At 42.1% G+C, this 12,295-nt stretch overlaps 1 protein-coding gene across 1 annotated transcript in view; it reads left to right on the top strand.

Moving 5' to 3' along the window:
* Window positions 1-8,402: 8,402 nt before the first annotated feature.
* Window positions 8,403-12,295, top strand: part of bach2b (BTB and CNC homology 1, basic leucine zipper transcription factor 2b) — an 84,099-nt gene continuing 80,206 nt past the window's right edge. The window contains exon 1 of the mRNA XM_064339958.1: window positions 8,403-8,820. The gene's annotated coding sequence lies outside the window, so the exon portion shown is untranslated. The remainder of the gene's footprint in view (window positions 8,821-12,295) is intronic.

The raw sequence follows: 12,295 nt of genomic DNA, 5'->3' as shown, positions 1-12,295 counted from the left end.
ACTTTTAGTCACTTAGGATATGGGGTTGCGTGCCTCAGAAAAGGTGTCTAATACCAAGAAATGAATTGGGAACCAGGACTGACTCAAACTAGAATGGGATTGAAATTTTGTGCCATGGTGTTTGGAATTGGGATATGATGCTTCAGATGTTTGGAAATGGATGCATCTAACCTCAAAATAATTGACCTTAGTTTTGAGAAGAAAAAAAAAGAACTGAGATCTGTAGGGGGCAAAGGACTGAAGTGTAATGAAGGCTCCACCAATAGGTGGCGATCCAGGACCATTTACCATACAGCACTAGCCCCAAGCTACAGCGAGTGTGATTTTCACAGACAAAGAAACAGCTCTGCAGTGTCTGCAATTCTTTATGTGTCCTTTATAGCAGTAGAGCTGAAGAGATCAGCTAGACCACCCTTTTAATACACAGGTGACAAAAAACAGCCCCTCTGATTTTTTTGACCATTTTAGTGTGAGAACTGTTTGCCGGAGTGAAGGTCTCTAATATTTTTACTTCATCATTAAGCATCTTAGAAACCTGAAGATGTTTTTTGGACTGAAATGCAGGAGTCTAAACATAAACCTTTGTCCCACAAAATCGTTGATACCACATAATCTTTAAAATTGTTAAAGAATCTGAATCTACTGACGATTCATTTCATATTTAGTCTTAGTGCCTCCGAAAGCTTTCTGTGACTTCTCTGTGATTGTCGTTGTTTGGCCGAGGTCGGACAGATTTCTTTGAAAAGGAAAAAAATGCAGAACCTGTGGTTTGCTTTTTTTAGTAAATGTGCCGATGTCCTTCTTGAATATTTTGCTTCTCTGGAATAAAAAATGAAAAAATGTCCATGTTGCTGACAAAGCCTTTATTTTCATCTTGACAATGGAGGCAAATACAGCAGATGCCTGTTAAATTGCTCCTTTTGAAGACAGGTGATGTCATCCTTTCCCTCTTAGCCGAGTATGGTGTGCTTGTCCACACCATAGGTTTTAGAGCACAGGTGTGTGAAGATTTAACAGTCTTGCTCTCTGCAGTACAGTATGTGCCCATCCTGTGCTTTTTATAAGGAGGAACATTCTCAGCTAATCGTGAATGGACATTTAGCTCAGATTGAAATGGATCGTGGGTCTCGGTGCAGAACGCCGAACATCAGAATCAGGTCACTGGATCTTTACGTTACGACATCATCTCCCCCTGTTGCTTCCAGGGGAAATGATGCAGTGGTGCTGCTTTAATGACACCATAACTCTAACAAAGGAACGGTATGCGATGGATTACATGTGCAAGTGCATCGGTGTGCTCTCGCTAGGCTGCGAGTCTTAACGATAGACTATTAGCGTGGATTCGCCAATTTGAGGGAAAGTAGCTATTGAATGTAGATGCATCATCAGTCACCAGCAATAGCGCTGACATGACGAATTAATGCGAGCGGCCATAAAGGTGTTATTACTTTAATGGGGCTCTCAAGGATGTAAAGAGCTTTTACGACGCATTCACGGAGGCAATATTTTGCGTGTTATGGGTAATGTAGTATTCATGTCCAAGAAGTTTCTAAATAATAAGTCTAAATACTGTCTGTGAAAGTCACATAGCTCTGTAGTATTGTGATTTATTGCCCTTTGTGGAAACGAATGCATCTGTTGAAGTCCATTAATAACTCTTGGAGGCAGCCTCATTTATCTCTGGCGGAAAAGAGAATAAGTTAACTTGAAATTCATATCTGCTTATTTCCATCTAATGGTATCCATGGAAACTCCGAGACATAAATAGGCTAGAAACAGGAGAGATGTTGCCATTTTTAATAATGGATATAATTTAGGTCATAATATTTGTGTTGGTCTATAAATTGCACTGTGTGCCAGATACGTATTCCATTAATCTATGTGAATCCCTGACTGGCTTGGGAGGTGGCTGTGGGCTATTATTTAAGGGCTTGCTGAAATCTGACTTGACACCTCTCTGGAGAATTGCTTCAGTTTACGCACAGAGACAACATCGAAAATGTCTCCTCTCAAAAGCTGTAGTTTCTGACATTAATGTAGTGGATGTCTGCAACATCCTAAGATTTGTTCCTGAGAGGTCTAACTGTGACAGTCTGGTGTTGGTTTTGCATTATTCATGGTCATTTTCTTTATTTTTATATTTAGTGTTAGTTTGTGTAGTTTTTTTTTCTCTGAATTTGGAATACGTGTATCTGAGGTAGATGATAATTTTGGAGGCAGAGTTCTGCTTTTTATTTTTTCCACTTGATCGTTTGATACTTCCATGTAATTCTGAGGCCTCTTGTTTCCAAAGAAGAGCGAACGTGCTGCTGTTTAATAATGTTATGGTAAGAAGCGTCACGCCACTTATCTCTTGAGGACAGTGCCTGCATGCTTAATTCCAGTCAAAGCTCCACTGAACCCCCTCTTTTATGTCACCTTTCTTGTTCTTCTGACACACAGCGTTATATTTAGGCTCTAGAGACCTCGAAGGGGAAAAAAACAGTCAGCGGTAAATTGCATTGTACGATTTCGCACATTCGAACGTTGAAATGGCAAATGTGAAATGTCAGCGTTTGCTGCTGATTTTGAGGTTTTACCGCAGGCTCAGTCCTTAAAGGGCAAGAGCAACGCAATTTTGGCCGACGTGACGCATCACACTTTGTGTGCGTTTGCAGCTTTGTACCTGTCTGATGTGAAGCATCAGCAGTGTTGGGCGCATCTGATGCGACTGCAGATGAAAAGATACATTTGATTTGTGGTCATAAGATCTGTGTATAAGATGGTATTACAATTTTTTTTGCAATCCCATTAGGTACTCTGCAGTAGCCTAATTGCCAAATTCTGACTATGTTTACATCTAAGGAAGTTGTTTTTGTGGTTAGCATGACTTGCATTTGTATTATGACTGCCCTCTAGTGCAAAGAAAAATCGCTGAAGAATTAGTCCTTAATTAGTCTTGTGCCCCAGTCTTACAGTGTAAACTATTAAAATTGTTAAAACTCTAAATATTTAATAAAACATTCTGCTCCCTATTGCTGGATGGTTTACAGAAGTGTGCCCCTTACCAGATCTCCAAAGGAAAACAGGCTGTGTTCACAGTGCTGTCAAGGGTCAACAAGGTTTGATAAAGACAGTGCTATTGCCCCCACTACTGTATATTACCATTATTGAACATACTGTAAATTGCATTCACTTTAACCTGGGATTCCTCTTTGACTGTAAGCCACTATGCACCACCACCACCACACACAGAACACAGGATATCTGCACCCCAGAGTCACTCGCCTATGCACTAGTACCGTCGCAAAATACACATAGTATGCTTGTAGGCTACTCAAGCCAGAGGCACGTCCACATCTACCAAGATGGATAGCGATCCGTACAGAGCCGCGCTACTGGAGGAAAGAGGCTAAAGTCCCTCATTTGCAGTTTCTTCCTATGTACAACTGTTAGCCCAGAGGAAAACAGTCAGTTAACTGAGATAATATTAGTCCCGTTCCAGTGGCACTAGGTAAGACTACCCGCCTTCCTTCACCACTCAGATACTTCTGCTGTTTGCTGTGTCTGAGGGGATTCTTACACTATGAAAGTGAATGTCATATTTGCTTCTGCCACGTGTCAATACAGTACCTGTAATAAAATGCTGATAAGTCATGACATGAGACAGTCTGACTAATATGGAAACTTGTGGAGATGTTGCATCCATACCCTCACCAGATCCCTGAACTGACAAGAGCGAGTGATTAAAAAGGCCAGAAATGAGAGTGTCAGTCATATCTACATGTCAAGGGAGACTACAGAGTAGCGCAAGGAGATGGCAGGAGTCCCATTCCTTTCGTTTTTCCCGCGTATTCAATGAGCTGAGGCTTGTGCGCTCTGTTGTACAACAGCTGTCAAGGCTATCGACGCCTAACCTTTCTTTCCATTACGGTGGAAAAGAAATGAGAAGAACCTTCTCCCTACGGCCTGTCACACAGCGGTGTAATGCAAACAGATGTTCCCCTCTGAAAGACAGTGACTCAGTCGAGGAGGCACGCGGTGAGTGAGTGATGAGTAGAGCGGTGCAGGCCTTCTGCCCGCGTGTAATGGAGTCGCACGCCACGTCTCCTCTCCAGGTGGCCCTGAGCCATCAGTGCACGTGGTGAGGGGGAGGGGGGGGCGGTGGGTGGGTGGGGGGGAGCATCCTCCCGCTCGTCACTCATGTAGGACGGGGGACGGCAGGCCGGTCCGACCACAGCCTCGTCAGCTGAGAACCCGCCACTGCAGGGGGGGGAAGTCTCAAACGCCTCCCTCCCACACCCCTCCGCCCACAAACATCTCTTCTCAGGTCGCGAGGCAAAGGCATCTCCGGGTGTCAGCGCTTATCTTTCAGGCGTCAGTTCAGCTCTCTTTTTGAAATTTTCAGCGGAAACCGGTCGCCGTTTGTCTCATTGCGCAAAGCTGACCAGGTTCCGCCGGGGACACAGCGGCGGGCTGTTGCCAAGGGCAGCCGGAGTGGCGGCGTGTGGGCGATAGGTAATTTCTGAGGCGGTGCTATGACTGCGAGGGCCAGGAAAGCGGATGTGCAGCAGACTGAAGCACTCGGTGCGCTCAAAAGTGATGACTCATTTCTGTTCACACTCCATTCACTTTTGTTTGTTTACGTCTCTACAGAATGCGATGGCAAGTCTCATCCTGATGTGCCTTTTTGGCCCCTCGGCTGCATACGTGGTGCAACTAGTCTGCACAAGCTGCTCGGATGAACCCTCCCGATCACGTGACCGTACGGGAGATAATTCGGGCCAAACCATATATCTGTATACCGGTGTCTGTAAACTGACTCGTGGGAAAACTTTTGACTTGGTTTGAGAAATGCAGGTTAAAAAGAACACTAAGACAGACCACAAAAGCAACTGGCAGAATTACAGAAGCCATCCCCACCCTGAGGGTTGCATGCAGATTCTCACGTTGGACAACCCTCTGTACACACCTCAGTGTGTTAGACAGAGACTGAACATTCAGTACACAGTGCTCAGTCACAGTTTACTTTAAAACCTTGGACATTGAGTGGGCGATGTGCGAAAACAAAACTTGCAGTTTGACACCGATTTGAACCATGCCACCCCACCTAAACGCCCACACCCTCGCTCACGCACTACTGCGCTGTTATCAATCGTGTTACAAGGACCTGTAAGGCGAAGAGGCACGTTCTTATGCCCTGGAAACAGCTTCTTCTATTTTTCTTTTTTTGGGCTTTTTCAGCTTTATTAGAACAGTGTAGCGAGACATGAAGGGCTAGGATGAGAGAGAGGGAGAGACATGCGACAAAGGTCGGCGGTCAGACTCGAAACTCCCCTAGAAACAGCTTATTGGCAGGTGGTGGAAATGCGGTTGACCCTGTGGCAGGGATTGGCTTACAGTGGCCCCTCGCCAAAGGGCTTCGGTCCCGGCATCTACCCGCCAAACCGCTAGCCTGGAGAAGTTTGGACTTGCGTCTCGCCTCCTGCTTTCAGCTGTTTGTTTGCCGAACCTCGGCGTGTGTGCTCCTCCCCCCCCCGTCTGTGTGGGAAACGTCACCTGTCCCGGGGGAAACCTGAGATGGGACGATCCTCTTTGGCGGGCCTCGTTATGAATGGCGGTTAGGATCATCCCCCGGGGCACCGTTAGAATTGCAGTAATTGACGTAATGAAGGCGTTTGGCTTTCTTTCCTTCTTCTCCTCCCCTGGCTTTTGTCTGACAACAACACCGCGTTCAGCGTCCCGGCTTGCCTGCTTCCTTAGCGGGCGGAATTTCGGATGCGTTCTGGCACGGGGTCCTATCTCTGTGACCGCAAAACCCAATTAATCATTCCCGAAATGAGTCACACTCTCTCTGATGTGTCTCTTGACCAGCCCCAGCTGAATGCTTCGCTTGTTTTGTTTTTTTTTTTGGTTTTTTTTTTTCAACAAGCACTCCAGGTATGACTCATTCCGTTTTCCAGTCGCAGGACTTGTGCACATCGGCTGCATCATTACACGGTGTACTTTTTTTAACGCTAAAGATTTTGAGGATCGAATATAGAGAAACTTTCTTCAGCCATGTTGCAAGGATTCAACCATGCGACTATTTAGAGTGTGAATGTGAGAGTGCATTTGCATAAGGTCTCAGGGAAGTTCTTCAATCATGGCTGTTCCAGTTTTCAAAATGGTGCAATATTAAATTTATATTGTGGGGATGATAGGTCAATGCACAAGAATAATAATTTTCAATTTATTATTTGTTATCAAGCCATTTTTTTTTTTTGTTGAACAGTACGCTGCTGATTATCCTAGAGGCATCGAAAGTCAATCGTAATCGCACTTTTGCTCATAAATCCAATAAATTAATACATACTGTAGATATTTATAGTTTACAAGATGAATCACATTTGCATTATGGTTGGAATATAAAAACTGAAAATAGAACTGCATTTTTGTCCTAGTTATTAGACTTCAACAAGAAATTAGCAAGATTTCTGAAAACCAATACATCAGTAAGCACATTACTTTGATTAATAAGTAAATGAATTGGGTCATGACATGACCTTATTCTTGTCAGTTAGCTGAGTCCAGCCAGCTCTTTTCTATACAGCTCATTTCAATCTGTTGTCCAAGTAACAGACACAGCACATGTTGTTTGTATTAGCTCTAAGTGGGCTTAAAGCTTGTGTTCATCCTCAGAGCTGTAGGAAAACTGTAGTTGAACCAAAGTTGAACTTGTGCTATAGGCCTGAGAAAAGGTCACAGAGTACAAGACTGCCCTCCCCACACACACACACACACACACCTTCCCACCCTGCTGGCTCTTTGTGCTGTTTATGTACTTGGAAGAAGCCTACTCACAAGTGAATGCATGTGAATGCATCCACTAATCTGGTGGATTAGTTTTGCATAATCGTACTGTCAGTTTTTTTTTCTGGAAATCTATACCTCCCAGATTTGTCGTCTTTTTCCTGCCACCAATTTTGTAACATACAATCTGTTCATTTTTGAAATGGAATTAATTTCAGTTCTCTTGCATCTTGTTTTAGTATTTATCCCCATTATCAAAGGTTAATAGTGTAGAATGTTCATTCAGAAGCACTAGATCCTAACTTCACTAAAATGAGAATGTATTTTTAAAAGCATTTTTTTTTCTCCAAAAAGTTAACACTTCAAAAGTAGTCAGAATACCACTGTGGGCACTCCAAACATATCTTATCTCATACAGCAAATCTTACCATGAAGAAGATGCTCCCAGAACAGATTAAGAGTCTATATATTTGGGAAGGTTATTGTCTCTGTTGTTGATAGCAAGGGAAAAGCTTTGTGCTTGAAACAAAACCAGTGAAGCCAACCCCATCACAGGTGGGTTCTTAAGAATTTGTACCAAATATGTGTTGTAATAAAACCGTACATCAAAACTAATGTTGATTCTTGGTCATGCTTGTTTAAAAACCTGCATATTTTAGCAAAGCCTGACTGTTCCTTTAATGGATGCCTGTTGCTGTGTGTTTTGATGTCAATGTTTCTTCTCAATGCCATATGTGGAGCTGTAGGAGGGTTATTTTCTTTCAAAAAATGACACACTGAGAATGGATTGTACAGAATGGGGGGATGAAAGGAGATTTCTTTCCAACACTGTAAAGGAAATCTGTCTGGTACGGCATGATAATTTATAATTGCATGCAAACTCCCTTAGGGTAGAATTCTACATCATAATTTTTCAGACTAAAGCTGCCTTGTAGAGACAGTATGTGGGCTGATACGTGGCAAAACGTGGCTCCATTACGTGCCTGGTGCTTTCCTCAAGCTTTGCAGCTTGCTGGAATTTTGGACTCATTTTGGCGAAGATTAATTTACATCGCATTTTAATCCTAGCAAGGTCGGCCTATATGGATCTTCTCAGTGTTAAATCGAAGTTTAATATAAATCCCACTGCTAAATGATACTGTATGTCTTTCAAGAAATAATTCATACGCACGTAGTGGCAAATATTGTGGCAAGATTCTCTGTTTTTAAGAAAAAATATTCAAATTCAGTTTTTCAGAGAATATTCACGTGACGCAAATTGTTTAAACCCATTTCCAAATGCTGAAAAGTGGATTGATTTGTAATTCCGTCTGTTTGCTATGGTTCAGGATTCTAATGCATTTTGTATAATTATTAGCCAGACAACACCAAGGCGAACCCTGCAGCTCCCGGATCGGTTGCAATGTGTTGCATACCTCTGTTCTCGCTGCATAGATAAAATAAAAACGCCGGTCTTCCTGCCTTCAACTACAAGTCCCACACATCTTTGCAGCGATGTGTTTTTCCCTCAATGTCCTGTATATTTCATTAGTCATGGCGCGGGGCACTGCTGCTCATAGAAAAACTATTCTGCCGCGTGAGGCTGCCGAACAGATGGATGGTTGCGCGCTGCGCGCACTCGCTATGGCAATTCACTAACTCCATATGCGGACATTTTTTGAGTAGATACCTAATGGCCGCGGGCACTAACGCAAACTACACCACGTAATGTTGTGAATGAGGGATACGATGACGTCAGTGCTCGAATGTCAACAATGTAGCGATTCAGAGTAGGCGTTCCATTCGAGTGTAACAAACAGCAGAGACGGAGCAGCACGCTGCACTGGATCAACACACACTGACATTAGCTGAAGAAGAACAACAACAATCGTTACAACCACTAAACTTCCCCTCTACACAAAGAAATATCTGTACAGCGTGTCGCAAACACACTCTCCCTGCAGCCTGGGGGGGCTTTAGGTAACTGCAAGGAAGTCACCATGTGAAAAAATGTTAATTTGATAAACGGACAAAGGGGTTGGATTACAAGAAAAAAGCGAAAGTTAAAAGGTGAGCGGCATGCATATGTGTTTTTTTAAATTAAATGTGTTTATTTGATGTAATTGATTTCGTGATGTTTCTGCCTTCCCTCTGTTTGACTAGCATTTGTAAATGAGTGCAGTTCAAAACTTGAACGTTGGGTGGGCTTTTATAATGCTAATGCTGGCCAAAGGACAAACATAATGTTTGTGCTTATGCAGCTCTCGTTCAGCAGCGTTTGGTTTTGGTGTTCCGAGTTTCCAAAGTTGCCTTTATTTGTTATGAGTGTAAATAGACGCGGTGTGAGATTAATGTGTGGGTGCCACATCCTGTTGTAGGCAGTCGGAGGTAGTGTGTGCTAAATCTCTCAGTTCTGTGTTTTGCAAGTTGTATGCGGTGTGATCCAGGAGGAGGAGGCGCAGAGTAGTGTTGGGGGTCAGGCGTGAGCTCTTGTTTGCGCTCAGAGAAAAGGAGCTGTCACTTGCGGAGGCCTTGACCGATCACACACGGCTATTGCAGGGACAAGGATCCCCACTTTGCTCTACCGCCCCCGTCACCGCGCGGTTTTCATGAATGAAATCGACGAAAAAATAAGCATCTGTTTATCATATTACGTAGGAAGAGTTATTGGGATTGGGAATATATTATTATTATTATTATTACATTGTAGCCTACAATTGTATTATATAGGGATTATAAATTTAAACTAGGAGTTCAGATGTGTATATTCTTCATATCATCTGTAGTTGCTAAAGAAGGTTATGGTCTGTTGCAGTAAAGGTATAATGGAATATGAAATACACTAAGATTACTCGGTTGTCGAATAGGTAAGGGTGCAAATTAGAAATAAGCACTCGTTGTTTCAGCGTTATGTGTTCATGCGGCCACAAAACGAAACCTATTCGGGATAGATTACGATCCCCATTAATCCACATAAAATCAGCAAAATATTTGCTGTGTAAGGGACTGCTATCCCTATTTGGTTCAGCCAATGCAAATGGCTAGATTGCCAGCGGCTGTCATTTAAAGAACCAGAGACTTGATTTCATTGAAACTATTGGAATGCATGTGGTCGGCTTGAAGCACACAGGGCAGGACAAACGCCACGTCACATAAACAGTTAATAATTTAGGTTTCATGCTTTTGTTGAAATGCGTGTTCAGCGTCTGGTTCGGAAAAAAACGATAACCTGGCTCTTCAGATTAACGTCGTTGCTTTGTGTGCTGTCCGTTTAGAGTTCTGCAATAAGACTCGTGAATATCTCGCCACTGTCCATTTTACAGAGAAGAGCTTTGGCGGTATATTATTTTCAGGAATTATGTAGGGTAAATAGAAGCAGTTATTTCTACTTTGTTATAAGTAGCTCGACTGCTTTGTCCCGAAATGTTCAGTGCACGGCGATTTATGCAGTATCAACTGAGCCACACAAGCGCGCGCACCCACACACACAAACACATATACTCCCTTTCGTCCTATAAAATCAAGTCGCCCACGTTAGTTACTGTACTGTACACAAGATGCCACCATTTATTGGCAATGTATGTTAGAATAACGTGGCACAAGTTGATGGCTTCGCAAATGTGATGTATTTATCTCTAAAAGTGAAATCGCATATGCAGTACAAATGCAAATGATACAAAACATAGCCTATACAAAAACAATAATGTGTTTGCAAGTTTACGATGTGTGAAAACGTGTACATGAAATGACAGCGTTGCAACTTTATAGCAAATGCTGATATTTCGAATGCGGTGATACAGCAGTTTGTACAATAATGGGAACTCGATCCAGTGAGCGCTACTCCTTTGTCTATTGACGTTGAAATCTGTTCAGAATCTCTGACTGAAATATATAGGCATATCGGCGAAAGAATTGGCTACTGAATTTATGGTGAAATGTATTTACACAGCAGTATTTAAAGGTGGAGTAGTGATATATTGGGAAGACGATTTAGTAGTCGTAAAAGAAACTGACTGTGTAATCTTGTCCGCTGCATTCCAAGCTATTTTTAAATGGTAGTGACATGCTACTAAAAATATCAAAAGTCATTGAATGCTCTAAGCCTGATTGAATTTTTTTAAAAGCAGGGCGTGTACTCGAATCCTCAACAGTCACATATTTTCATCTGTGAACTTACTTGAGCTTAGTTTTTGGCGCAGCAGAATTTATCTGAATAATATTAAGGCACGTGCATAGTCTCGCGCTGCAAATATGACGCCATTGTTCTTTAAGTGTTGCGCGCCCCTTGGTTTTTCTCTTCTACCTTTCTTCTCTGTTGATGTAAATAATTTTGTTTCATGATTTTGCATATGTTATTTTTTTGTGAGAAAACAGGTTTGTCAGAATCAGGTTACATGTCTCTTTGAAAGCGGATGGTATAGGACTGGGGGATAATTTTGCATTGTCCAAAAAAGACGTCATATAACCTTTTTTATCAACAGATTTAAAAAAATAAAAATAAAAAACCCTCTTTCTGCTATGCTATCCACAGTTACCAGCTACTAGGTTTGCACTGCATTTTATACATGATTATGTATCATATTATCACTAGAATACATTCATGAATCCATGATGGAAGGAAAGTAATGGCATTTTTGTTTTTGGAGTCTGTCACAATTTAGTTTTACTTTTTGGTATACTCAGAGGCTGAACTCTAAATGTTTTTTCCAGACTCCCATACACTCAATAAGTATGCATGGTTTTAGAAAAGTGTGCACATTTTGGATTTTGTGACAGACGCTGCTATGCTCAAGTGACTGTATGTTGTGTATACACAACATCTCTGCAGGTGGATGTAGAGGTAATTTGACTAAACCAGAACTTAATGAATGTTAAATGTGCAACCTTTTGAAAATAAAGAAAGAAGAATAAAGAAATTGACCCTGTTTATTTAATCTGCTGCACTGTTCTCTGAGTCATCGACCAGGGTGTTCTCAAACAGTTATTTCTAACCTGGCAAGATTTTACTGCCAAACAAAATCCATCAGCGATAGACCACAATCTGGGAAACCATGAGTCACATCTCACCAAGGTTGTGACATCATCATGCTCTAGCTTTGTGACCATTTTTGTACCATGTTTCCTCTATATCAGGCACAACAGGATCACCATCTTTTTGGAATTGTACAGTCGGGATTTCATCCATAAAACTTTGCAAGCTGAGATGAGTGGTGACTACAAACTCTCACGCAGACCAACCCGTTGACTGTCATAGCTTGTTCAGTTGCACAAAACTGTATCACTGCTTAAATATATATATATATGCAAAACAATTTAGCGTCTATCAGGGTGGTGGAAAACTGAACTTGTATTTATCCCTACAAAATATTTGGCTCCAGTTCTGGTGAGTTCAATTGACCATCTCATTTTTCTGACCAAATGAGTACTGATAAGCATTACTCCCCAGTACTGGTATGTATACTGCAAACTATTACTGCGGAACTGCTTTTGCATAGTTGAACTGTTGGCATACAGGTTGGTGCGACCTAGTGTTTCCGTAGTCTCC

The sequence above is a fragment of the Anguilla rostrata genome, chromosome 6 (assembly GCF_018555375.3).
Source record: "Anguilla rostrata isolate EN2019 chromosome 6, ASM1855537v3, whole genome shotgun sequence".
Classification (NCBI taxonomy): Eukaryota; Metazoa; Chordata; class Actinopteri; order Anguilliformes; family Anguillidae; genus Anguilla; species Anguilla rostrata.
The sequence above is the reverse complement of the archived record's forward strand: the minus strand, read 5'-3'. Positions and strand labels throughout refer to the sequence as shown.